The sequence below is a fragment of the Aythya fuligula genome, chromosome Z, assembly GCF_009819795.1.
Source record: "Aythya fuligula isolate bAytFul2 chromosome Z, bAytFul2.pri, whole genome shotgun sequence".
NCBI classification, from domain to species: Eukaryota; Metazoa; Chordata; class Aves; order Anseriformes; family Anatidae; genus Aythya; species Aythya fuligula.
Window position 1 is genome coordinate 2,525,878 of NC_045593.1, and position 27,859 is coordinate 2,553,736.

The following is a 27,859-nucleotide window of genomic DNA, read 5'->3' on the forward strand; positions in this document are numbered from 1 at the left end:
TGCAGGTCGTGGTCCGCTCCTCTAATCTTGCGGTCTCCGGGACAGCCTCTTGAAGGCCCACACATGAGTTCAGCTCTGTAATTTCAGCTAAGCCAGAATAGCATTGCCGCAGCTGCACGAGCAGAACTCCTCATCCCAAAACCATTTCGGTGGCCGGGAAAATGCATCTTGCCCCTGGGCAAGGAGAGGAAGAGGTTAATTGTATATATATTATTTTTTTCTCTCTCTCTTTTTTTTTTTTTTTTCTTTTCTTTTTTGGAAAAGAGGAAATAAATGTACCCACCCCGCCCTAGCGGGACCGCACAAATCTGTCAGCCCTGGCGGGTGGGGGCCGGTGGCTGGGCTGGGTGAAGGAAGCAGCCGGGGGAGGGCAGGGGCTGGGGGCATGGGTGGGGGCTTGGATGGCTGCCCATGAGCCCGCTGCTGCTGTGCTGGGCTATATTTGGAGCCCAGGCTGTAACGTTGGCTCCAGAGCCGTGGGCACTCGTGATGAGTTATCCCTCCAAGGGGCTGGCATGAAAACCCTGCAGCAGAGCACGGGTTAGGGCCAGAGAACGAGGTCCGTGATGAGGATGGAGATTTCCAAACTGGCCCTTCATGACTGGGGTCCCTCAGGACGCCTGCTCCCAGCTGAGCAAGACAGCCAAATGCCAGCAGCCCCTGGCTTTGCTGGAGGACGGCGTTGGGCTGGCTGCATCGCCCACATCCCCATGGAGAAGGGGAAGCAGGCTGAGAGGCCGTGGAAAGGCCTCTGGGGGCTCCCCTCGCTCCAAGGCCTCCGTGGGCTCCCCTTGGTTTCTGGGTTGGGCTGACACCATCACAGGGCTTCCTCTCAGAGCCTGTGTCCTGCCTGCTGTCACCCCGCAGCGGGGACTTGATGTGTGCCAAGGCTCTGCTTTTTGAGCAGAGGGGCCTAAGGCTGCTGGTTGGAGTGGTGGCAGCAGCAGGCGCAGGTCCTGCAGGGACTTGTGTGGGTGTCTCAGTGAGTGCTTAGAGCAAAAGACCCACTGTTATAAGCTCCTCTGGGAGCTGGTTACAACAAAACCAAGCTCTGGTGTAGGAGAGCCACAAGGTCGACACGAAGCAGCAGGGCTGTGTGCTTGGAGGAGGGCCGGGCTGAAGGGGAAGGTGATGTTGGTCATCTGGGATGGGTTTACATCCTCACATCCAACCCAGGGAGCGCTCTAGGAAGGCAAGACATGGGTGTGCAACCCCAAAACAGCCCAGCTTGCTCTAGGAAAGCATCCATGGAGCCTGGCTGATGTTTTCCAGCTGAGGGGCTGACCTGCTGTGCTCCCCGTGGCTGCTGGCTGGGGAAGATGGGGTGCTGGTGGCTGGGTGCCCCTGCCAGCACGGCTCTGGGGCTCTCACGATAGCCCTTGTCTGGATCTAGCAGCACGTCCTGGACTTGCAATGTGTCTGAGCTTTTAGTATCACGTCATTCCCTCTCCCCACATCCCCCGTCCCAGATGTATTTGCTTAAATGGCTTTAATTAACTTACTTTTTCCTGTGCGTGACAGCTCCTTAAGGTTTTGGTAGCTGTTTTCTGTCCTTCCACAGTTGTCACTGACATGTAGCACTTTCCCTGCAGACTGGCCTTCAATCCTGCCATGTTTTTCCCTGCTCTGCAGAATTATTTTAGCGTACGTTGGGGAAATGGTTTCCATGTGAGCGCTGTTACACACACTCAATTGATTATTAGGTGTGATTTTCCTGATCCCTGCCTGTATCTGTGAGGACTCTGAGCGAGCGAGCCAGAGGGGCGTAGAGTGATGGTTCAGGTCAGATAGATTTATCTTCTCAAGTGACAAGACAGATAACTCCGGAGTGGCATGGCTACAGGTGTTATCATTTGGGTGTCTCCTCAAGAGTGAAGGTTAATGTCTTGCCACTACTGATCCATCACTGCGTTATCTGCAGGATTTATACATCTTCTTGTGCCTCTCCAGCAGCAGTGGTTTCACATTTCCGGAGCTAAGATCTATGTACCCACTCCCTGGCACAGCAACTGCAGTGGCCACTGTCAGTGAGCTCCTGCTCTCCGTCTTTCCGTGGCTGTGTTATGTTAGGAATAATCCCTGCTTGTTGTTTTGCAGTATTGCATTTCCCTGGTGGAGGAAGGTGGGATGGGTGGGGGCTTCAGAGAGTGTCATCTGAAGTGCAGATGCATTGGGCAGATGAAGGCAAGATGAGCCCTCACCTTTCCTTTCAGAAAATCCGCCTCAGAAAAGTGAGCAGGAGAGTGGCAGGGAGCAAGGGGGGACTCAAATCTTCAAGTGAAATCTCTCTTTTTTTTTTTTAAAAAAAAAAAGGCAATAAATCCAACAAATTAAAATAAAAAGGCAAGTAACATGAGTGACAATTGTACAGTATCAGATAACACCGCATCCTGAATTCTGGTGGGATAGGAAATATGAAGCAAAAATCACTCAGGTGCTTCTAGATAGCGATAAGGAAAGCAATTCCCATTTACCGGTAGAAATAAAATAAGAGGTCCTGATAAACCCTCCATGACTAGACTGGATTAGGGCTCTAGCTGTGAAAATTCATTATGGGCATGCAAAAGAATGCATATCTTGCAGAGCTAAACTGACTGCAAACAACATTTATCTGGAGAAGAGCTGATTCACTCAGAATAAATAGATTTCTTTCAAAGGGGAAGGGGAGGGGGGGGATCTGTGGGAAAACCGTACCTCTGCCTTGTCATTTATTATGCAAAGAAGTCTCACACCTTTGTAAATCATGAAGGATGGGTTTGTGCTGAAAGGGCGACCCTAAGCTGTTCCAGCTGCTCCGGAGCCAGGCTGGGGTCTTTTGTGCGTGGTATCAGGAGCTGATGATTTCAGGAGGGGTTCTGGTAGGACAAGTGCCAGTCCTCATCAGCAAGGGTAATGCAGTTTGGTCTGACATTTTCCGAGTCCATTACTTTATATTATTTCTTATTATTCATTGTATTTTATTTTATTTGCCCTTTCTCTGTGGGAGCGACTTTTTACTTGGGTCTTGAGCAGAAGGAAGCCTGTGGCTTATTCTGCTCTGTCCTTGTATCTTCGGTTCTGGTCCCTTCGGTACCAGCTCTGGTTAAGGCCAGCAGCATCTCTCTGTTGGCTGGGACTCAGTAAAACAGGGTGCACTTGAATTTTAGCTTGTGGTTGACTGAGATGGTTGTAGGTGGCTGCAGAAGCACTTACCAGGGTATGCAGGGACCAAAATGTGATTTAACGTCTTTTGTTCTAGCAATTAAGTAGCTCAGGTGCTACTTTTAGAAATAGAGTTGAGCTGAGGAGGCTCTGAGGTCTCCTCTCCAATGCACCGGGAGCATCGGGGGATGCTCGGAGAGCAGAGCAGTGCAGAGGGGACGTTGTATGTGTTCATAAGCAGGTTGTAGGACACAGAAAACCAGCTGCCCCATGCTACAGGGGGTACATGCACATTCACAGGACTTGCCTACGTGCTTGGTCCCAGACTTCCCACACACCTTCTCCACCGCAGCCAGTCGAGGTATTTGCCCCAATCCTGGCTCTGCCGATCATCGCTGCCTTGCCTTAGGAGTCCTCCTCAGCAGATGATGACCGTAGTGCGGGGAAGCAGGAGCGACCGACCACCCAGCACCTGCTGCCGCTGAGGGGGAAGGAAAAGTACGTTCACGTTGGTCATTGCATGCATCTCCCACTTCTCAGGGGCATTTTGCATTTGTGTTTCACCCTCTGCATTTCAGCAGCGCTGGGCTGGCTGGGCTCTTGTAGCGCTCCAGAGTGATTCTGCTAATGGGATCTGACCTGATGGCTTTGCATGTTTTAAGTAAATTAAACACAGCTGCTAGGAAAATACAGCAACCTTAACAGCACCATGGCTCCGTTGTCTGCATTGTAATTACAGCAGCAACTGCCTGGAAGTTCTACTTTCTGGTTTATTTTTAAATAACTTCTGAGCTACCCTTTGATCAACTGCTCCATCCCCAAGACCTTCCTGTCCTCTTCCTTGTTCTGGGTTTAACCCTTGCTCCTCAAGCTCCTTCTTCAAGCAGCCGTCTCCTTGCAGTTTAGTCTGTCACATGCGCGAGAGGCTGATTGCAAAAACAACGTATCGCAGATTTTCATAGCTCCTCTCTCAATACGTACTGCAGTCTTGAGCTGGAGGTGAATCCGGGGAGGATTTTAAGCCAGAGCTCATGGGATGTATGCATAACGCAGACATCCAGGCAGCAGTGTTTTGAGGCTGCTGGGGAAGTGCATCTTGAAATATGCAGCTTTTCTTATGGCTTCAGCTGAAAACCTTTGTACCCCTTCACAGAGATGGACTTTCTGTCACCAAAAAGAAAAAAGAAAAAAAAAAAAAAAGCACATCAGTGCTTTAATCAGAAGCAAAAGGAGTCAGTTTTATGCAGGAAGCAAAACTAGGAGCCTAATTAATTTTCCCTCATCAACCCATGAGTGGGACCCATGCCTGCAAGAGCAGACGATCAACTCTCAGCACTGGCATAGCTGCACGCTCCCTCCTTTCATTAACAGCCCACACCATCTTCACTACAGGGTCTGCAGGGCTCAGATTTATGGAGCAAGCCCAGCCTCAGCCAAATGACTTAGGGTTTGCCACTGGAGCCTGCAAATGGGCTCAAAGAGCTGAATTTTTAAACGTGTCCCAGTGCAGGGAGGGAGGCTGGATCAGCATCCTCGGGGCACCAGAGCACGAGGTCCCCAGCTGCACTCAAAGGCACATCATATTTGGTTCTGGCTACCTGTCATCGTGCCAGAAATGCGAGCTGGTACATGGGGTGAGCTGGTACGTGGGGTGAGCTGCCTCTGAGGCTACTTCCAACACGACTGGCTTGCTTTCACAAGTCGTCGGGTGGCTGGCTGGAGAGCGAAGCGGGTGCCCAGGCACTCGATCTGAGCAAAAGCACTGAGCGAGTGTGATTGGGGCTGTAAAGTTTACGAGATTCTGTGTTTTATGGTGAATTTTAAATTGACTTTGCAATCAGGGTACATTAGAGTTTTTAAAGGAAAGTCAGCGTGATGTGTTGCAGAACACAAGGTGGTAATTTCCCCTGTTATATTGATGCTATCAACAATAAAGAATGAAGCAGCTGCTTCTCAGAGGATTGGATTTTTAATGCATTCGATTTATGTAATTTATAGAGTATTATTTATTGCATGGGGTTTTTCCCCCTTCTGCTTCTCCAAATGGCTTTCCCTCTCCCTCCATTATCTGGGCAATGCAGCGTGATCTTATCTAGCACTTTCACCTGCAGATTTCAAAGCTCTTTCCAACCACACCCGAAGTCATTACTTCCATTTTTTACCCAGGAGGGGGAAATGGAGGGCTAGAGATGGGGAAGGGTGTGAGCCCAGAGGCATCGCCTGGGTGCTGCTCTTCTGGTGTGTCTTGGCTCTGTCTCCCTGGGCTAGCAGTGCTGAGCCAGCTCACTGTGTGTCCAGTGGGCTTCTCTGGAACTGAGGCTCAAACTCTGTTAGTTGACAGAAATGGGGTTTTCAGAAGAGCAGGATATTTTCTAGTGAGGTGGAATCCACCTGTCCTCATTTAGATACCTGGGCTGTAGTCACCTCTTCACTAGCTGCCTTTTCCATCGACAGACAGAACAAAGCACGGTTTCGGTGGCGTGGTTTCTGTTTTCCTGAGGGAGATGTCCAGCAGAGACCAGCCGGCTCTTGCTGTGGCTTCTTTCCTCTGACAATGAAGGGTGTCTAGCTAACTAGCCCGCCTGGGGACATTTCTCTGCAGGTACACGAGGGCTGCATGTGAGAGCTATCATTTAATCAGCGTCGGGACACCTCCAGCGCTCAGGCTGGGATGGGAAGGCAGCATGTGATGGTTTTCTCCTTGTCTTCACTGAGGCCAGGGTGTGCCCTCCTTTCTGTCTGACAGCATGGCAATGTTTGCCTGCAGCTCCCTGCCTTGCTTGCAGTTATTAAGCTTGCTAGAAAGAGGTTCTGGCCCCTTTCTGAAGCACTAATGCAGGCAGCTCCTCAGAGCATCTGGTAATGTCAAAGGCTCTTGAGAGTAAGAGGGAAATGGGCAGAGTCCTCTGGGAGGGGAGCATGGGGTCAGCCAGGCATGAGGGGAGATCCGAGATGAATTCTTCCCCAGACGTGAGGTTGTTTGTTAAAGCTGAATCACAGGGCAGTGGCTCTATGATGTTTGATTTGCAGGTATGTCAAGATAAAAAAAAAAAAAAAAAAAATGATTGCAGTGGTTCTGGGCATTTTAGAGTAATATTCGATGCAAATTTACCGAGGATGCTGTAATGCAGCCTTCAGCAGTGTCTGCTTTCCAGATTAACAGAGGGCTTGCAAACAGCACTTTGGAAGCAACCTCCAAGGTCATTTGAAAATGAGAGAGAAAGTCCCATTTGGTGAACAACTATTGACATTCAGCATCAGTTGTTCCTTCTCCTCCCTTTGTCAAATTTATTCTCTTCAGTGGTACTACGGGAGAGACCCACAGACACTGTAACTGTGCCCCTCAGCACAGCAGGGGCCTGAGAGTGCAGAGCTGGGGGGCATCTCCTTCTAGTGCAAAAGGTTTTTTATTTGGGAGCTGGTGGAAATTGGGGCAGCAAGGAGGAGGGCTGCAGACACTACAGATTGCACTGACTCTGTCCCCACTGCCTGCAGTAAGAGCTAGGACAGCCAGCACGCACGTGGGTCATGATTCAGGTGTCTTAATCTGGAGCTGAACCCCACCCAGGGGGTCAGGGACTGGTGCAGATTTATTGGGTTGTCCCCCATGCAGTGTGCACCCCAGGAAAAGCATCTTCACAGCAGGTCTGTGTTGCTGACTGTCACTGCATGCTGCTTCAGGTGGGATAAATTCGGGTTGCTGGGTGGTCGAGGCTAAAGCAAGCATGCACATTTTTGGGGGATGCTCCATTTGGAGAATGTCAGTGCTTGTTCTGTTGGGAGCTAGGGCTGTCCCCAGTGTAGGCACCTTGGAGAAGGCAGAGAGACAGGCAGAGGCTGCCCTGCAGAAGCAGCACGTGGTGTGAGGATCAGGCTCAGAAGTGAGCTGATGTGGCACGTTGGTGATGCACTCGGGGATGGCAATTAGAAACGTTATGTCATCTCCAGGAGGGTGTGTGCGATTCGTCTAGAAACCACCCCGAGAAGCCAAAAGGGACTCTGTGGCTGAGAGGGAAGCCACAGGCAAGCCTGTTCGCTGCACGGCTTTTCATCTCTTGTGCTTTTTGGCAAGGGGAGAAGGAAGCCTGAGCTGCTCCCAGCAGTGCCCCATCCCATTTGGTAAAAGCTACCAGGGCACCACGGCGTCACCCCTGTGTGCTGGCCCTGAGGGTGCGTCACGAGCGTGGTCGATCACAGGCTCTGTTCTTGAGACACCTCTTCAAGGCAGCTGGTTAATGAAAGTACAGCTCAGGTGCAGCTTTGTTTACACCAGAAACTCCCGTTTATAGCCTCATCCCACAAGGATTCCCCCGAGCCTCCAGCAGTGAATTCAGACGCCGCGCTTTCGAGTTGTTGTGTCCCTGAGTTCCCCTTGCCACGGGGAGAAGCAAGCTGCAACGCCGGCCTCTGCCTTTTGGGAGAGGAGACAGCTTTAAGGAGAAGTTAGAGCTGAAGCATTACCCAAGGGAGACGTGGTGCCAGACCCTGCCCTGGTGCCAGGAGGAGGTTGTGCATCGACCTTCGCAGAGCCGGGCTGTCCCTGGTGGCCTCAGGCACAAAGCCAGGGCCCTGCAGGTATTTGCAGCCTTCCTAGGGAATTTTGCCCAAAATAAATACAGCGGCACTCACCCGCATAGGCATGGTGACAGTGACCTGCGCTAAGCTCCTTGCCCCCTCGCTGATCACTTTTGGCTGTTTAGCAGCAAACGAGCCATTAGTCCTCAGCGCTGGTGGTTACTCATCAGCTAATGATCTGAACCGGGGCCGGGGCGAAGGAAGGAGTTCACGGTTAAGTGCACAAGGTCGAAGTGGCTGGATGCTCTCGAAAGCAGGTGGACTCATTAGGCACAGAGAAGTCCTGTTCTCGGGGCCGATCGTGGCCTTGGAGCCCGGCCAGGCCGCGCCGCCGCGGTCACCGGGCTGCTCTGCGCCGTGCTGTGAAGTCACCTGTGCTCCGTGTGCTGTTTACTGCCCAAATATCCCTGTATTTATGGCCTGAGCTGCACGGAAAGGAGGAATACCGGCCATCACAAAGATCACTGCTGGCAGTTTTTCTCTGCTCCTCCAGCGTGTGCACCCTGCAGTTCTGTTCCCAGTTATTGAATCGGTGTGAGTGGCCAGAGCCCTGTGGTTCCTTGGTCCTGGCACACTCATCCAGGTGTTGGAAAACGTTGTTAGCACTTTCCCCTGGGAGAGAATCCCATAAAAGCTGGCACAAGGTCAGGGTGGACACAGCCTTAGCCTAAAAGGAGGGTTCCCACTTGCATGCCCATGTCACGGGCGGTGGGGACCCTGCCCCATTAAACCCATACTGGTGCCCACAGAAGGAGACAAACTGCTCGAGTGGTTGAGTCGGTCGGGAGCTGCTGGGGGACCTCGGGAAGAGGAGCCCAGCTGACCCGTGATAACAAGTGTCTCCTCGCGTTTCCGTCAATCTTCTCATGGAAAATTTACCAAGTGGGAACGCGCGGCGTTTGCTTTGCCCTTGTCAAACACGGCCAATGCGGAGATTGCACAAAATAAAGGGCCATTTTCTCGCTTTGAGTGACTCCCGGATGACTGCACGCCTGTAAAGCCTGAAATCCCGTTGTCCTTGCAGCTCTCAGTAGTTGGTGAGAAGCCCTCAGCCCCAGCAGACACTCAGGAGGCCGTGGTGTCCCTCTCTGTCCTTACCCAGGAGCAGATCTGTGCCACCACCCCTGGCTGTCCTAAGGGGGTTTCAGGCCACGCTAACACATCAGCTGCCTGTTTCTGGAGTCTCACACCTCCAGGGTGTGCTAAAACAGAGTCAGGACCCCAAAAGCACCCCGAGCTGCTCTCCTTCATCAGCCTGCCCACCCCCAGCTAACCACTGTGTCCCCCGTGAGCCACCCACAGCCGGTGAGCAGCCGTCAGGGTGCCTCGTTATCTAATCTGCTGCGTGTTGGCCACAGCCACACTCACCTAACACCCTGCCCGGAGGTGTCAGCTCCCTCCTCAGAAACACAGGCTGCTGTCCCCATGGCTTGCAAGTGCAAACTGATGGCAGCAAGCTGCTTTGGTGGAGGGGTTTGGGCTTCTCCTAATGACGTTTTTCCCCATCTAAGAGGGACGGGGGCCTCGTACTGATGGCCGAGGCAGCAGACACGGAGAGCTGATCACCCCAAAGGGATGAAACCGTGACGCTGAGCTGCCGGTGGGAGCTGGGATGGGTGAGGCAGGCAGCGCTGCTTGGATGGGATCCGTTTCCAGCCTCTCCATCTCCCAGCTGTCACGGGAGATGTGTTACAGCGGGTGGGTTGGGTTTGCACCTCCGGCACCGAGCACGAGGGAAGGGTGAGGAGCAGAGACGCAGCCGAGCGGCCACGGGGAGCCGGCAGGAGGAGAGCAGGAGCACGCCTTCTGCTGTCTCCAGGGCTGGCCCTTCTTCACCAGAAGCCCAAGCCTGGATCTGATGAAGGTTTTTGTGTTTTTCTTTCTGTCGTTTCTTAGGAAATGGTCACAGGCGCTCAGGGAGCACCGCCAGAGATTTGACACGAAAGCGAGGGTACCGGTGAGTACGCAGGCGGGCGAGCTGGGCTGGTGGGAGATGATTTCTCCGAGGAAGCAGGACACGAGATCAAGATGAGGAGCACGAGGTCCTGATCCCATCTGACATCTCAGGACCTCCAATCCTGCCCTTCCCTTAACGGGGACTCCAGCAGGAGACGAGGCCCGCGCTGTTTGTGGTGTCGATGGATCAGCACAAATCAGATTTAGCAAGAACATGATTCTGTCCCGTTATAAGTGACAGCAGCGCTAATTGCTGCTTTGTAAAGCTGGGCGAGATGCGCTCATAAATATGTGTGTGCATCCTCCGTGCTGCGGCGTGGGGAGAGGCAGGCAGCAGGTTCGTTCGCAGCTGCACACAAGTGCGATGAGCAACAATATTTGTTAATGCTCTGAGTGCTTTTGGCTTTTGTCGTGCTTGGCCCCGGCGCAGACCCAGTCACGGGGCTGGGATCTGGGTGACATTTCAAGGCCCTCTCCAGACCTATTTTCTGCAGCTGTCGCACAGGAGGTTGTGGCTTGGGCACTCACCCCGTGGTCTCAAATAGGAAGAAAGGAGTGTGTTTTTTTTTTTTTTTTTTTTATCATCTGAGCTGGTTCAGACATGTCAGAGCCAGGTCCTGGGCTGGTGTTGCTGAACCAAGTTATCTTGCATTGCAGCAGCTTCACACCAGCCTCCACCGAGTGACCTCCTGGTTTGTGCTGGCCGAGCCCTTGGTGGAGCTGAGCTGTGAGTCCCTGGAGCAAATCCTTGCGTCCTCCACTGGGCTCAGTGCTGCCCACATGTGAGAAATGCTTGGTGCTGGGTCATCCTTTGTGTCTGTGCTGTGCCCAGGGTGATGAGGATGTGCAGGAACACTGGTAGTGGCGCGTGGGTCCCAGGAAAATGCTGACTTTTAGCTCCTTATGGTATAAATGTGAGCTTAGAGGAGAAGACAGAGATATCCCTGGGGTGCGGCTAATCCTGATTTACACCAGCTGGGGTTGGGTCCCGCTAGCTGCAAGAAGCAGAGCTCTTACAATCCTGGAGTGATTCAGCTTATTAAACATCCGTTTGCACTGTGCTTAGCATTAAATAATTGGCTCCTCAGCATATTTGACTTGGATGGTGTCTGGTAATTCTGCGAGCTATCCATCAGGCTCCACTCTCATCTCTGCGCTCCTGCGCAGGCTTCCTTGCGTTGGGAAACTCTGCCTGGGGTTTACAAATAGATTTTGTTTCTCCTGCAGTTCTGTTCTCTGTTCTTTCTCTCTCTCCCTCAGAGGAGCAGTTTCGGTCTCCCTACAATTTGTGCAGATGCTCCAGTTGGCTGCGACAGCATCTTTCTGCTGACTCGGGAGCGATCGGTCCCATCCCCGCCCTGGCTCTGCTTCTGGCAGAGCCCCCGCGAGAAGCAGAACCTCTCATTTCCCAGAAAGGAATAGAATCATTATCTCGGCTGAAATAATTTCCTTTTCCAACCTGCGCGCTGATAAACCATCAAATTGTTGGAGTTTCCTTATCGGCTTGTGGAATTTGTAGGAGACAAAATAATGACCTCTCAGCTCGCCTCCAGCAGGCCAGCTCGGTAGCGCTGCGCCAGTCACACGCAGGACAAAACCCTGGGCTGTCTTGATGGTATTTTAATAGGGATGCTTAAGAGGGCTCCTGAAAACCCTCCTAAGCAGATGGGTAATGTGAGAGCTGAGACTTTCTCACAACCCCTTGTTATTTTTGGTACCTTTAGGCTACTGCGGTATTCGCAGTTGAGGCTGTGGGCTTCTGCAGACGTCGAAGCAGCTGTGTCTCTTGCAGGTTTAAGAGCTGCTAACTGGAGAGCCATCAGCTGGATGGACTTTCTGCAGGATGCTTTTTTTTTTTTTTAATTTTCCAATTTGCTGCAGGACCGACCCCTTTTTTACAAACATCTCCCTGAATGCTCCTTTTCTGAGTCATTCCAGAGACTTCTTTTGCTCCTAGGGTATAAGACCTGCGAGGAGAATTCAAGCATACAGGAGTGCACAAGGCTTCAACCCATTTAGGAGCTCTTCCGTCCTTACATTGAATTTCACCCCTGGATTTCAATATTGCCCTTTAAACAATCTTTTCTAGCTCAACCTGTCAAGATTGCTTTTACATCGATAAAAACAGATTAATATCCTATAACAGCAGCCTGGTACTTAGGTAGAAACAGGTCAGTGCAATTGTCTAAAGGACAACGACCATTTCATTTTGTCGTGGAAATTATTGGCTTTTTGCATGGATGAATTTCAGCTAGCATCCCTGTCCCGGGTCCTGTACACTATTGGACAGAGGCAGTCACTAACCCAGTGAGCTTGCAGTGTAAACAGGAAAAAGGAGACTGGTTGTAGAATGAGAGCTATTGCTTCTGTTTCACACGTGGAGGAGACCGATGCAGGAAGGTGCAAGGTGACCCACCAAAGGCCACGTACCAGGGAGATGGTTATCTGAGATATCTGCGGCGCCTTCAGCGCTGCAAATTTTACTTCTGCTCCCAGAAAGCCAGGGGATGTGCCAGCACTCCCTTGAAACTATAAGGCAAAAGCTTGCTGATTTCTGCGACTGTGCCCTAATGTCATTACTTTCCCTCTTTTGCAGATGCACATAATGACATTCATGGTCACACACACAAAATACTTTCATAAGGAAAACGAATCTGGCTGCGACTGGTTCTTGCCTCCTGCTGCGGTTACCTCCAGACCCCGGCTCGCCCAGGGTGAAATGAAAAGGGGAGCTAATGTAGCAGGGTCGTTTCTCACTGCTGAATTGGTCAGCCATCTATGGAGCCAATTTCTGCAGCTTTCAGTGCCATGGCAGACCCCTGGGTAATATTTGCCTGAATAGAGTCATAAGTGTTTAAGCTGCATGGCTAGGAATGGCTGTTTTATCCTATGCATCTGAGATTTCAGCCCATCAGACATGAAGCAGGTCAAGACTCTTATGCCATTGTGTGCATTATAGTGAACAGAACAGAATATGCTTGATAAAAGAGAGGACTTAAAAGAAATGCTTCTTTAGACCTGAAACTTTCAAGTCACACAATGCATCAAAGACCCCTCGTACAGACTTTGAAAGGGGCGAAAGGCATTACCTAATATTTGGAGGAAATGAATAATAAAGCATCCCAAGTGCCTGGAAACTAATTTAGGAGTGCATATTGCACTGTATTGCCTCTGCTGGATTCGCTCCCCAGAAGAGTTGCTAACAAAAGGTTTAAAAAAAAATTGCATCGGGAGACCAACTTTTCTGCCTTGAAATGCCCCCTTTTTGTACCGCTTCCTGGTAAGAGTTACTTATGAAAAGATGAAATGCAGACCGTGCTGCAAACACCAGGTCTCAAATGAAGCTGGGGAGCCCGGAAGGTTTCCCACTGCTCCCCAACGTGCTGCAACCTTTTGTTCTGAAAGCAATGCTTGCGACGCGCTGCAGCAGTGTGCTGGCAGGGTGCTGAGGCATGCATCCGCACGAGGGGCCGAGGCACTACCTGCCTGTGCAGTTCAGCAATGTCTTAGGGGAAAAAAAAAAAAAAAACAAAAACACTGTCTGTGTGGCTTTTGCTTTTGTTCCAGCAAAAATGCCATTGTCCGCTGAGCAGAATCTGGATTGCTCTGCTGAGAACTGCAGGGTCTGGGAGCCTGGCACGGTGCTGAAGGTACCGATGGCATTTCTGCTGTCCTGTGGATGCAGGAGGTGCTGTTCTGAGCCTGAAACACTTCTTGCAGTCGCTTGGTTTCTCACAAAAATGCATTTCTCCCAGAAATGCAGTGGTTCTTCATGCAGGGAGGAACCAGGAAGGCTCTTGTGGGAACTGGGGAGCTGCAGGGTTTGGGTAATGCCAAATTTTGTCCTGTATCAAGAGATGTAGGGCAACGGGTAAGGGTGGCAGGGGGGAAATCCGTCCTGTTGAGACCAGTGGGATTGGGCTGACCTGGGATGTCTCTGGGACACCTCAGTGACAGCGCAGGACAGGGGGCTCGATGGGGTGCAGCTTTTGCGCCTCGACATAACTGCTCCTCCACAGCAACGTTTTCCCTGAAGAACCGGGGAAATTGACTGTGAAAGGTGTCAAGGAAAGAGAAGCCGAGATCTGGGCAGGGCTGGAGAGATAATTATCTCACCATCAGCAGAACTGCCTGCAACCCACAGCCGTGGCCGGAGCAGGGAGGGCTGGCGTCCCCGCCGTGCCTGCGCCAGCCCCCACTGCCCTCGCTTGTCACATCACACTTTATTTTTACCATCTGTGGAGACGTAGTTAAATTTTAGTACTCTCTTATCTGCTTCTCCCCCAGGCCACAATTAATTGAGGCCAGGAGGCAGGCAGAAGCGCTCAGGCAATATTTACAAGAAGAAGGGATGTTAATGGGGCGGACGGATGGACGGGGGACGGTGCAGGTGGGCAGCGACATCTCGGGGGGATTAAAGCCTCGGGGAGTTCAGCTTCAAGTGAAAGTGCCTGAGTGAATGAGACCCGGCCTCTCCCCCGCCTCCATCCCATTAAACTCCTGGTGCTGGGGTGGGAGGGCAGCGGGGATTTGGGCTGGGGGGTGTCTCGGGGTTAGGAGCTCATCAAATGCTGCAGGGCTGGGGGAGGGAGAGCGCTTAAGAAAATGGTGTTTGCCCTCTCCAGAGCCCAGCCCAGCAGTCCCGTAGCACTGGGTCTGATTATTTAGCGTGCCTCCACTGCATCCTTAATGAGCAGAGGATGCTCAGCAGCTGGCTCTGAGCGCTGATGCTCTGAGGCACAAAGCCCAGCCGGGAGATGAGGCTCGAGGAGAGGTGCACGGAGGATGACACACCGGCTCCCAGCCTTTCCACTGCGATCTCCCAACACCACAGCACCAGCAGCTCCTCTGCTGCCTGCAGGTGAGCCGTGCCGGGAACACCCAGCCCCTCTTGGGCACCATTTGGGAGCAGCAGCCAGAACCGAGGGTCCTGTCCCCTGGATTTGGCAGCACTGCAAGGGGAGGTTCGTGCCCTGCCTTCAGCTCCCGGAGACTTCTCAGTCTCGTGCTTGGGTTTTGCATCCTGTATTCCTTCTCTTCTAATTCTTACCGCTTCTCTTTAATTTTTGGTACGGCGCTGGAGGCAGCGGGGTGGGCAGAGGCAGCACTAACCGTCACCTTGTGGCTTGACCTACATTTAGGAGGGGGCAGAGAGGAGCCGGCCCTTGGCGCGGTGCTGCGAGCGAGTGGCACGGCTGGGCTCGCTGCTCGGCTGTGCACACACAGCCACATCTGTCCTGAAAGGCTCGGGGACCCCCTGCACCACCTCCGAAAGCTGTCTGTGGGCAGGGGGTCGTCCTGAAACGTGGGCACCGGGAGAAGGAGCTCGGTCGGGGTGTCCTGATGTGTTTGTGAGGCTGCTGGGCTGGGGGGTCCCCAGGACCGTGGGTGTTGCAGGACATCTCGTGCGAGGGTTCCTCTGGTTCCCAGGACATCGCTGAGGCAGGTAAGCGAGCAGGGATTGCTGATGGATGGCTCTGGGTTCTTCCTCCCATATCAGGCCATGTTTACTTCTCTTCTGTGCATGTCACCTGTGCTGTTGTCCTGTTTCTGGCTCGCTGCCCATCGTGGAGAGCATGGAAATCTCCTCCTGTGTCGCTCTGAAATAAAGTAAGGAAAACTATGAAGTTTCTTTTGGAAACTTTCGCATCCCAAACGCATGGTGGGGGGGTCACCCACCCTCTGCTGAGCTGCATCTCTAAAGCCCAGACCCCACAGCTCCACCAGTGGCTCTTGTGTCAGAAATGCTCTAGATAAGATGTTCTGCAAGAGGAAGCAAGGGGAAGGAGATTTATTTAGGCAGCTTGGCGCTTCCCAAGCAGTATGATCTTGGGGTGACTTCTGCTAATGAGACATTGGGACTGGAGCTGCTGGCACGTCCGTGTGAAGGGACACACGCCCTGGGCATCTCCTGGGGCATGTTCCATGCCAGCTGATCGCCCGTGTCATTTAGGAGAGGTTTCACTGCTTAGGGACAGATCCAGGCCCCAGCGGAGGCAGGGGAGCTTTTCCCCTGGCTCCATCCTTGAGAAAGAAGATGTGACACAGCCGCCGTGTAGCAGTTTATTCCTGGTGACAAGTGCACCTTCCCCGGTGACCTCTCACGCTGCCGAGCGCAGTGAATGGGATGCTGTTTCCCTCCTGGGCAGGCCAGTAGCAGGGCTGTCAGAGCCAGGGAGCTTGCATGCCATTAGGAGAAATCCTCCCTGTGCTACCCAAGGGAGCTCGGAGCTGGTTCAAAAGGTTTCCAAACCCTGTCAGCACCCGTTTGGGGCTGCTGCTGTGAAGGGAGATCCTGCCAAGGAGGTGGCGGGCTGAAGCAGGCTGAATGTGAATTAGTTATGGTTTGAGATGATCGTTTAGGTTTGTCAGCCCTCTTAGAAGTCCATCCACTTAAGGTCTGCCTCTGGTGCACGGGGCTGTGAGACCGGCCAGCTGAGGATGGGCGCCCTTGTGGACGAGTTTCCCAGCCCTCGTCCAGCAAGGCAGCATCCAGCTCACCTGCCACCAGGGAGAAGGTGTGGGAGGCCACAGGGAAAGGAAGAACAAGGGAAAGGAAGAACCACCTTCACACTGAGTTTGCCATGGTGTGTGCTGAAATCCCTCTGAAGGCAGAGGAACTGTGGGGACCCATCCATCCATCCACCTATCCATCATTCATCCGTCCGTCCGTCCATCCATCCATCCATCCATCCATCCATCCATCCATCCATCCATCCATCACCCATCTGTCTGTCTGTTTATTTATCTGTCTATCCACTCAGATGTTTCCAGACCACGAGGCATCCTTCCACAGGCGTGGATGTCTCTCTCTCCCCTGTTCCCAACAGCTCTGACATTTGCTCGTGTCAATGCCAGCGACTCTATTGACTTCTGCAGCGCGGGGTGCTGTGCTCGTCTTCCATCAGCAGTTCATTTAGAACACAGCCAGCTCCTGAGTTCTGTTGCTCCAGCTTTCTTTGTCAAAATACTGCTTAAAAAAAAAAAAAAAAAAAAAAAAAAAGGCTAGAAAGGCTAGAATACCACAAGTGGCAAAGCCTGGCAAAGAAATGACAATGGTATGAACATTTAAAAAAAAATCTCAGTCTATTCTGGTGATGCAGAGATAAGACAACAGCCTCCCTTTTGTTTTGCAGTTCACAGATATCGTTACTCACACCTGGAATCCTTTGCTGAAAATTTGGCACAATTTATGCCACTTAGCTGAAAGTGTTCGTTCACCCAGGAGGCTGGAAGGTCAACTTAGAGTGGCTTCATCCTTTGTAGCTCTCTGCAGAAGAGGTAGGGTCAGCGGGCTGGGTGCTGCAGCCCGCATTTCTTCACCTTCCCCATCCGCCAGTGCGAGCTGAATAGTTCTCTGCTAACAAAATTATTTATTTTGACCCGCCATTAAAGATATTCAGGGTGAAAGGTGGCAGTGAGCTATGCTTTGTGAGTTTTACAAGCCCATTTTGTGTTTGTCTCAGTGGTGCAGGAGCAGTAAAGAGCTCTGCGCTAGCGCCTGTTATGATAAGTGAGTTTTGGAAGAGGGTTTCTGCCTGATAGTCCATCTAAAACTGTGGGGAAATGCCATTCCGAAGGCTGTTAAAACACAATTGCTTGCTGATTTACGCAGTCAAGGAGTGCCTCTTTAGTGTGAGATGTATGCCGAATAAAAGCAGTTCAAGTGGTGCTTTTAATAAATAGATAATGGAACGGCATTTTATCTTCTGCTTTAATCCATCGCGTTAGTGTAAGGTAGCGTATCCCTCTGATAGATTTGGCGATAGCAGGACCCGAAAGTTGAAATGCTCTCTGTGTATCTCTCGGAGGCAAATTGTGTGTGGCTTCTTGGCCGTGGTGACCACGAAGGGTGGGAAGGGAGTGGAGCAGCCCAAAGCTCCTCTCCGAGGAGCATCCAGGAGGCTCCGGGTGGCCACAGAGCCCAGCGAGCAGCTGGCTGCCGGCTTAGGAAAGAAACAGGAGGCTTGGGGAGGCAGGAAAAAGGTCATTTATCTTGACGATGCTCATCCTCGCGCGCTCATTGTTTCCGTCAAGAACCCGGCACTCAGCAGCCCCGTGAATGGACCCAGTGTTCGTGCCTCCAAAAACAACTCGGTGCGGGGAAAAATAAGGGCTGCCTTCGTCTCCTGTCTGGTCTGCCGTGCTGTTTTTCCCCCGTTTTCATCCACTCGCACCCATCCTGCCCTTGTGGAGCAGCGGGGCTGGAAGGTGATGTGGCTACCGGGAGGGGACCGCGAGGTGGCCCAGGCTGGCCACCAAGCCCTCCTCTGGCCACAGCCACGCAGCAAGGAGCAAACGGGCTCGAGGCGGCCCCATGCCATCCCACCCTGCCCGCCTGCGTGGAGGAGCAGCCTGCGATGTGTTTTAGCTCCTCTCCTAATGCAGTTTAGCAGCTGGGAATGAGGAGAGCTGGCACCACGTCAACAGCGAGCTCTCCAAGGACCATCTGTGAGCGAAGGGCAATGAGAACAATTACCAGCCAGAGGAAAAAATCACCAAGAGAGAGGCTGGAAAAAGCTTGTGGGGGGGGGGGTGAAGGGAGGCATTTAGCCAAGTAGAGGCAGCAAAAAGGGGACAGTAACATCTCTAACCTAGTGAGCGGCCAGAGGAAGCACGTCGGATGCTTCTCATCTCACTACCTCCTAAGGCAGCCTGCTGAAGGAGGCAGCCGTGCCCATGAGAAAACGCTCCCACAACTGGTTGAAAATCACTGCCTCCGAAACCAGGAACTCAAACACGGCTCAGATACGGCATGGGAATGGCAGAGAAAGCGAGAGCTGTAAATTAGCAGGCAGACGAGAGAGTTGGAAGGGGGATTAAGCCTCCCCGTTTGGGGTTTATAACAATCCCGGGCTGGAGGGGGGTCCAGAGCACCTTCCTGGAGGCCCAGAGGCGGTTTGGTGTGTCAGCCTGCGGTGTTTAAGGCACGCAGTGGACCCTGGATCTGGCCTAGCGCTGTGATGCCAGGTTGCTTGCTTGGGCTCTTCACATCACTGCTGGCCTTGTCCAGGCAGCTTTGCTCCAGGGAGCTCTGCCAGCGGGGAGAGTGGCTTTGAAGCTCTTCCCAGGGTAGGGAAGAGACCAAGAAAAGAGCAGATATTTCCTACAGCGCGAGAGCAAGCTGGCTGGGCCACTTGGTGCTCCCACAAAGGCTGGTGAGATGGCACGGCACGGGGGAAGGCTGTAACACGGGGAAGAGGACGGATCAAAGCAGAAGGCGATTAAAACCCAGGCCAGGCAGCAAGCAAGGATGGGCTCGAGGCGGGGAGGATGCCTGGCAGGGCTCCACGGGGAGGGGGCAAGCAGAGGGAGGTAGGGAATGAAAACAGGGCTGTGGTGAAGGTCAAGTGTAACTGCGAGGCGTCGGGAGCGGGGAGGAACGCTAACTGAGATGCCACGAGTGCTGCTCCAGGGAGAAAGGGTGGGAGGCTGGTTTGCTAAACGCATAGAAAGGAATTGGAGTTTAAAGATGTGACATTTGTTTCCCCGGTTTGGCGGCGAGGTCTGCATCTTGGGCTGCTGGTAACGAGGTTTGCATTTTTGGAGCCTCGGTGGCAGCCTTCCCTGCTCACACACTCCCTGTCTCTGTAATGCCTCCTGCTGAAACGAGAGGTGGGCTTAAGATGGAGGCACTGGAGCAGGTGCTGCTGTCCTGACCATCCTCTTGGTCTTTTTGTGCCTTGTTTCTCCTCGTTTCTCCAGGGAGAGGCCGAGGGTGCCCGCAGGGGCTGCACAGCAGGGCAGGGACGGACCCTTTGCGTCTCCGGCTCATAAACATCACCCACCCATGGCCTGCTTCTGGCTGCAGCCCCCAGAACCCAACACCCTCCTGGGGCTGTGCCCAGGCTGCTCTTTCGGGGGGCCGGGAGTCCTCCCCCACCTGCGTTCACAGCCGCAGAGGTCGCAGAGTGAAGTCCTCCCCGTTAATGAGCCTCGTTAGGCTCACCCGGGCAACCAGGACGCTGCCTCCCAAGACCTGCCGCTTAGCCAGGAGGCTTTGTCTCTGCCTGAAAAATGCCCACACGTCTCCCCATCCTTCCTCCGGACCGCTGGAGCCCTTTTGTCTCCTTCCTGCAGCTGGGACAAGCGGCTCCAGCAGTCACGGCGAGGTGCTGGCCACCAGCGTGCTGTGCCCCGGAGGGAAGGTGCTGCTGCAGGTTTTGGCTCCTGCTCCTCGTCTGAGCTTCCTGGCGGGTTTTCTCCGTGCCCACAAACTTCCTTTTTCTCTTTCCATTTGCAGCATCTTGACCTAAGGACCCGTGGCAGCAGGAGGAGATCAGATGGAGATCATGGTTCCCCCCTGCTCCCGTGAAGCTCCTGATTGCCTTTTTGTTTCTGTGCTTTGTCTGCTCCCCTTATCTCATGATGGGGGAGTTTTTAAATAAGCAGGCTTGGAACGGCAAGGCCATGGAGATAAGCACCATCTCCTGCGTGCAGATTCATTACCTGCTCCCATCCGAGCTGGCAGAGCGGCGAGCCTGCATTTCTTTTCCTTTTTGTTAATAAAAATGCAACACTGGGAATTTTTAAAAATCAAATTAAAGCTCGGAAGGGCTTGAGAAAATGTGGGGGCTACAAACCAGTGCTGGAGTAAAACAGACTCATTAAAATACAAATTATTTAAGAGAACAAACTGGAATGCCATTATGTGAGGTGTCACTGACTCATTTTCGTTTCACTGAGTCCAGGCTAGACTTCGGCTGCACATGATAAATGAGTCCTTTCTCCTCCTCCTCCTTCCCTTTTTTTTTTTTTTTTTAATATGAGGGAAAAATACGCAATTACTGCTTCGGTGCTATTCAACCTGTTGAAAAATCATGTCCTGCTGGAGCAATCAGAGCCAAACCTTTAGGGAGCCCTTTGGGGACGCCACCGCTCCGCGCAGCCGCAGCTCCCGGGCCCTGTGGCATCGCCACCGTGCTGTCCCCGAGGGCAGTGGGGATGTGCAGAGGGACCCCCATCCCTGCATTTCAGTGGGAAACCTCCAGTTTGGAGCTGGGCACGTCGGTGCTCTCCCGTGAGCGTGTCCAAATCCACGCCGAGGAGCCGAGTGCTTACGCAGCAGCACCTGACCGCGGCGCGAACCGGCGCACCCCGCACCCAATGCTCCAGCCCCAGCTGGTTTCGCCTGAGTAAGGACTTTAAGACAAGAAGCCTTCGTCTGCCGTGGTTATTTTTTTATTTTTTTTCCCCCCCTTCTTCTAAATAATTTGCTCTGGCTGTGCCGTCTGGAGCTGGGGGGATGTTCTGCCTCGTCAAGCGTTAATTGCAGCCGAGGAGAGCTGCTCGCCGTAGCCTGGCTGGGAGCGGAGGCTGAGGCTTTCTCTCCATGGAAATGTGTAGGAGAGGCTGAGGAAAACATGCTGGGCGCCGGGGCGCAGGGCGAGGGCAAGACGGGGTCGAGGCAATATTGTTTTCTGGGGGGCAGCTGTGCCACATGCCTCATCTTGTCTTCGCCAGAAAAAAAGAGACACTCTTGGGCAACCCTTTGGGCTTGCCAAAACCCATCTCCAGTGCACGGAGAGCAGTAAAACATGCCTCGGTGTAAATGCCAGGGAGAGCAGCTTCTCGGTAAAAGCTGGGGATAATGAATAGCAGTGCATCAAGCAGGATTTTTCTCTCTTAGTGCAGAGCGATGGGAGCAAAATGTTCAAGGGCAGCCACAGGGATTTGGGTGCACCCTTCCTGATAAATCCAGGCAAAACAGAAGAGGCAACAAAAAAGCGTGGCTCTTTGAGGGCATGCTTGTCTTTTTTTGGGTGAGCAGCACCAAACCTTTACCTCGCACCTGGGCAGCCAGATAAGAGAGCTGCTTAGGGAGTTTCCCTGAAGAAGGCTTCACCATCAGCATGGCTCACCAAAACTGTGTGTGATGGGAGTCAGGGGTTTTAAGCCAAAGTGGCTTTTTGTATCCAAGCCTGAAATATTTTGTAATGTCTAACATTAGGTAAGACTTTGATTTAATGCCTTATCTCTCGAATTCACCTTCAGCAATAACAATGTATTCTAATCCTCAGCTCAGGTGTTGATGGATGGGGGCTGCTTGGGTTAAACATCTGGGGCTGGAATTGTTGACCCCTTTCTGTCCCTGAAGCAAGAAGAGTCGAAGGAGCCCTTGAGAAACGTAAGCAGTAAGTTCTCTCCATCACTGCTTTGTGGCGAAGTCGATGTAAATGTGAGGCCAGGGACTGTGCTGCTGTTAGCCAGGGGTCATCTCCAGAGCACCAGGAAGCTGTGGAGAGCCCTGGGTGAACTCTGAAGGTTTAGGACACATGCAGTGGTAAACAGCCATCCGCAAAGCCAGGCAGATGGAAAAAATATGTTGCAGTCTAAATTCTTCCTTGAATTTTAGGAGGAAAAAGGACAGAAGGGGAAAAAAAATCCTTGTTTTTCTCTACACTTTTTTTTCCCAGGGACTGGGGCATGGAGATGTTTTGATACAGCAACATGCCCCCTTGTCTGCCATGGGGCTGAGCACTCCAGTTCCTTCCAAGGCTGCTGCAGAAGTGGCAGATACCAAAGTGCCCTTCCAGACCCGAGAGAGAACACAAATGAAGGTAGGGCAGGGAGAATCCTGCTCCTGTGACCCAGCTCTGAGTCACCAAGGGACCTCTTTTGCCCCCTGGTGCTCTCAAGGACAGGGATGTGGGCTGGAGTGCTGGCTGCCTTCCTCAGCCTTCCTCTTTGGTGACACATCACCCACCCGCTGCTGGCTGCCTAACATGGCTGAGCAGCTTATGTGTTGTTTTTTTTTTAAGGTAAAGAAAATAACAGTAAGGTTGAAGGCATGGTAGCACACTGCTGGCTTCAGGGGGAGCTGGGTGGTGCCTGAGAAAAAGGAATACCTGCTCGGGGAGCAAGGGAGCGGTGATGCTAATAGGGTGCTAGGGCTGGTGTAACTGTTATTGGTGTAACCGGGATGCAGAGAAGCTGATTCATGTAGGATTGTTTAAGAAATCCTATTTTCTCTTGCTCACAGGTCTCTAGAGACCTTTTGGTTGCAAGGTTTTTGGTTTTGGAGCTGTGGACAAGAACCGGATTTCAAAGTCTGTGTGCTGCCCACGGGGATGCTCACTGGCACCCGTCTGCTTGCCTACTGGGTGTCACTGAGGTGTTTACCCACACAGCAAAAGTGCTCTGCTTTCCCCAGGGCAGCAGGGGCTCAGGGATATGAGGCCAGATGAAGTACCCCTGTACCAAAACGCTGGACTGAGCCTTAGTTGATTTCCTGAGGGTCACCAAGCTCAGCATCAGAGCCTAGAAATGGCTGGGTTGGAACACGCGCGCTCGCTTGTGCTTTGCTCCTGGACACCCGTGATTTATCTCCCCTCCCAGGCTCAAAGAACAGCTCTGTTCTTTCCATGTCTCTTCAAACGCACACTTTTAAGCCTCTGGGGTTGGTCCCTTGGCACCTCACTGGATGCCCTGCAGTGCCCGTTCTGGATGAGCAGCACACGTGCAGCAGGACCGTGGGACCACAGGAGAAGGTCACATCTTCTCCTTCCACCTTCACGCACCTCCAGGGCTTTCCCCTGTCCACCCTTGCATTGAGCCCAAAGAAGTAAAACCTCCTCCTTGCTCACATTTGTGCACCCAAGGCTCGCCGAGCGCAGCAGTGGTGACCCCAGCCACCTGCTAGCCTGCTCTGCTCGGATGGCTGCTTGGCCTCTGCTGTTTGTGTAGCACGTAGCTGATTTACCAGCAGCGATGTTATATTTGCTTCCAGATAAGAAAACGCTGAATATTGGGGCTGGTATTGAGCCTTCTGAAATCCCCCTGGAAACAGCCCGACTCCCCCATGACAGCTATTTGCAGAGATCAGATCTGAAGCCCCTGCACATGTGCTTTATTGTTGTAATACAGTGCTCAGTTTTTAATCAGGATGCCATGCCACAGTAAATCAAATGCCTTACAAAAGCCTATGTATATTATCTCTAGGCAATTATCTTTATTAACTGAACTTGTAATCTGCTCGGAGAACAAAATCAGCTTTGTTTGACATGATGTGTTTTCCGCAGGTCCTCTCTGGCTGGCATTAACTGTGTTCCTGTCCTTTAATTCCTCTCCGGTTGCCTCTCAGGAGCGTCCCCATTATTTTACCCATGACTGATGCCATTCAGGCCAACCTGCTCCTCAGGCCATCCCACTCGCCCATTTTGCAGATCCGTGTGGCATGCTGCATTCTTCCTAGATCTTGCCCCGTTTTCCAAGATTTATTAAAAATTAACATCAGCAGGGCAGAGAGCTTCTCAGCCAGCTGTTGGAGGGCTCTTGGGAGCAAGCTATCCAGGCCTGCTGATTTAAAATTGTTTATCGCTAGTAGATGCTGTTTAACAACCTCCTTGGTTACTAATGGACTGGAAAGTACTTCATCCTCCTCATGTGATACAAGCATATCATCCTGCTTCTTTCCAAATGCGGAGCAGAAATATTGATTGAACACTTCTGCCTTTTCTGCATCATTACTTTTCTCCCCATCTGAGCCTGCACTACTGATTTATACAAAGGCATTATAATATTGCCAGGATTATTTGCCGTCCCTTTCCATATGCATCCGAACATCTTGTTAGCTTTGGGGCTGCAGCTGTGCGTGGAGCAGAGGTCTCCCTCGTGCTGTCTCCGCTGCTGTCAGGTCCCTCCTTGGTGTGACACAGTCGGTTTAGGACCCCGTAAGGTGCCCGAGGAGCAGAAATTCATCCCCCCATCATGCATCGCTTTGCATTTATTAAGGAGTTTGCCATTTGCTGTGCTGTTTGGCTTGCTGTGCAGTCTGGCTCCCTCGCAGAGCTCCAAACCACCAGTTCCCCCTGGCCTTCCAGAAAGGATGAGATTTGCCCCCAGTTTTTCTTGTCATTACATTCTGCATCGTAATATCTCTTTTCACCACCCCTCTCTGTGCCAACGTGCCAATTTTAGGTTAGTCTTTCATGGATGTGCAACCCCTCATCTCTGTTTGTGCCTGCTTGCTCTCTCCTTGACCTGTTTCTTTCCCCCATCTTACCTCCTCCTCTTCTTTTCCTCCCTTTCCCTGGCTTCCCCCTGCCTCAGGGCTTCTGAAATAATAAACCTGGGGGCCTCCAGGCAGGGGCAGAGGTGCTGGGGCAGGGAGGGCCAGCCCATTTGTTCTGGGGCAGCATTATTGCAGGGGCTCCTGCAGGTAGCAGAGCCCTGGAACGAGCATGTATGGTCCTTCATCCCCATCTGCCTCCTCATCCTCATCCTCTCACCCCTGGACAACTGGAGATTGCCTGTCCTTGTTAGCAGCTCGGCTGCTGCGGTATTGAACTCCCGTGGGACTTCTGCCCTTTTAAATATCAATTTATTCCAGCGCCGCTTGCTTCTTCTGTCAGCTCAATCTCATCAGGGCACCAAGGCAGAATGGCTCGAGCTGAGGGCCTCCCTCACCGTCCTGGTGGTGCAGAGCCAGGCGAGGAAATCACGGTTTTCCTCAGCGATGCTCTTATCCCCTTAATTGCTGCTGATTCAGCAAGGTGGGAGGCGGCGAGGGACTCTCACCTGCAATTACCATCGCTGCGCGCTGTGCACACGCTCGGGGGCAGCAGCCAAGGATGCCCGGGAGGTGACAGCCCAGCCACAGCGCAGGCACATAGCTTGGGGTTTGTTAATGGGTTTGGCTGAGAATTTCCTCCAGCGCTGCTCATAGCACTCCCCTGAGCTGCAACACCACACGTAGCTAGTAACCAGAGAGGTTGTCGTACAGAGACCCGTTCTCCTGTGAGTCCAGTGTCGTGCTCTTGAAAAGGCAATCCAGTGACAAGTGGTGGCTGGGGCTAGGAGTCAGGGTCAGGGGTTGGGTTGGGTTTCTTGGCCCTGGGTCTGCAGAATTTTGCTTTTTTTCTTCTTTATGTGTAGCAAAATGGGGCCTGGCAGTGCAGTCTGGGGATACTGAGGTGTGGCGTGGGTGGCAGCACTGGGATGCTCCCAGAGGTGATTCGGCTTTTTGTCTCTGTATGTGCCAATGCTGGCTTGTTTTGCTTAAGTCACAACCTCTCAGCAGCTCCTGCCTACCCCAGAATGGTTAAATATGGTGGAAAATGACCAAAAGGCTACCAAAGCAGGCACTGTGCAGTTGCATTCTGCTTTGCAGCTGCAAATGCCCCAGGCATCGATGCTGAGCATCACCAGCAACCCAAGAGAAGGCTGAAAACACTTTTTGGGCTGAAAGCCCAAACACTGTGAGGTGTTACAGTGAAGTGCTGTCGGAGGAGTTGCACAAACAGAGGGACTCTGAAATGTCTTCAGTTGTTTTGTCTAACGGGAGGTCAGGGGCTGACTTCCAGCATTCAAGTCCTCGCTTTGGGCAGAGATTTCTGAACACCGAGCTTTATTCTGGCAGAAAAAGGCACAGAGGGGTTAGATGGTTGGATGCTGTAGCTAGGCACATTCAGGAAAAAAAAAAAAAAAAAGGTGCAGACTTTTTAGACTAATAAATTGCTTTAAACACTTCTAAGGATCAGGGCAAGCCCCTTACAGCCAAGACTGCTGCTGCTTCTCTCTGCTGGGAGCAAGGGCCTCAGTGCGGAAGCTGCTGGGGGAAGTAGTTTGTTTTGTATGAAGCTGGAGGGCATATAAGTCCCTTGGGCTTGAAAATATTGATAGAAAATAAACTTGTTCTGGAGCCTAGATTTCCTATGAATTGCAGTCTGAAGTCTTTGCACAGCATTAGGATGCGTGTTTAAATCCTGAACAGCAGGGGCTGAGTATGGAGAGGAAGGGGCGAAGGAGGAAAATGTTGTGCAAAGTTTGGAGAAGCGAGGAGCGGGGCACTTGGGGAGCGGGAAGTGAGCGGTGGAGGAGGAGGCAGCACCAAAGGCAGATTGATCAGCTCTGTTCAGCGTTGTGTGCAGCGCAGGCCCTCCTTCCCCAGCGCGCGTGAGGGGAGAGGAAATAAAAGCCTGGCTTTTTCTAAGGAAAAGAATGACCCGCGATGTCAATTTTCTGCGGAAAGAGCGGATGAATTCAGTGTTTGCCTTTCTCACTCCATCCTGCTTCAGCACTTGGCTGCGCGGCCAGGCCGGCCGGCGAGCAGATAATGAATCTGCCGAAATGTGGTTATTGATATCGCTGAGATCATTATACCGAAGGGTCTTGTGAGCTTTCCCATATAAAAGGGCATTTTTCAGAAGGTTGCGGTCATGACATAAACAGTTTCATTTCATATGAAATCTCGGCTGGCAAAGTCCTCAGCCCGGGAGCACTTTTTAAATACATTATCGGGAAGGTAAATCAGGTCAGCTGCATTTTTTTTTTCAGCCAGGAGAAGCAAAATGGCTCATTTGCCTCTCACTATTAATGCAATATTCTGCAAGGACCTATGGCCTGATCTGCAGCTTTTGAAAGCAGATGAGATTGTTTCCACCTACATCAGGGAGCTTCTGCTAAGTTACTCATTCCAGGGTAAGGATCACTTTCAGGACTGTGGAAATGAAAGCAGAGGGTGAGCAGCCCACGAGAGCCGAGCTGTGATGAGAGCCCCGAGGCTGGCAATTTGCTCGGTCCCACAGGTGGGATGATGTGGACAGACCCAGCGAGGCATCATGCCTGATTTTGTGTGAGAGCAAAGTAAAAATAACTGCTAGAGAAATTGCGACGCAGGGAACACATTTCCAAAGCTGCGTGTAGCAATTTCACCGGGGTGGTGAATTGTGCAAGGCAGTTTGAAGTGATTGCAATGGAAGTCAGCTGAAATCTGGAGCTATCACTAAGATTTAGATATCTGTCTCCTCCTCTGTTTTGTCCCCTGGCAGGTTATATTTGTGTCTCTTAGGTTTTTATCACCAATCTCACGTTTGCTCTGAGATGCTGGGCAGGTTTCTTTGGCATTGGGAATGGTGATATTTGTAAAGGTGATGTTTGTCCTTTGTCCAGGAAGCCCTTTGGATGTCTTTGGAGGGCTTCATCTCACCCAGCTTCATCTGCCCTGGGGGTGCCTGGTCTGGGGGGGCATCAGTGGAGGGATAGGCACCCCCCATAAAACTGCTGCTCCGGCAGGCTCTGTGAGGTGGCTCCACATCGTGTCTTTTACCATTAATGTGTGCATACTGTGTGCAAAGTGAGAGTATTCTGAACAACACCAAAATAACTTCCACTTGTGCTTAGGATTCATCCTGTGGCCATGTATTTTTAGCAACCCTCGCCCAGCCCTGCACAAACACGAGCTGAA

The 27,859-nt window shown here is 52.1% G+C and overlaps 1 protein-coding gene across 1 annotated transcript in view; it reads left to right on the forward strand.

Annotated features, from left to right (window-relative positions):
• The window catches only part of ZBTB7C (zinc finger and BTB domain containing 7C), a 109,314-nt gene that overhangs the window by 37,928 nt on the left and 43,527 nt on the right, over positions 1-27,859 (forward strand). The window contains exon 3 of the mRNA XM_032205290.1: positions 9,613-9,673. The gene's annotated coding sequence lies outside the window, so the exon portion shown is untranslated. The remainder of the gene's footprint in view (positions 1-9,612; positions 9,674-27,859) is intronic.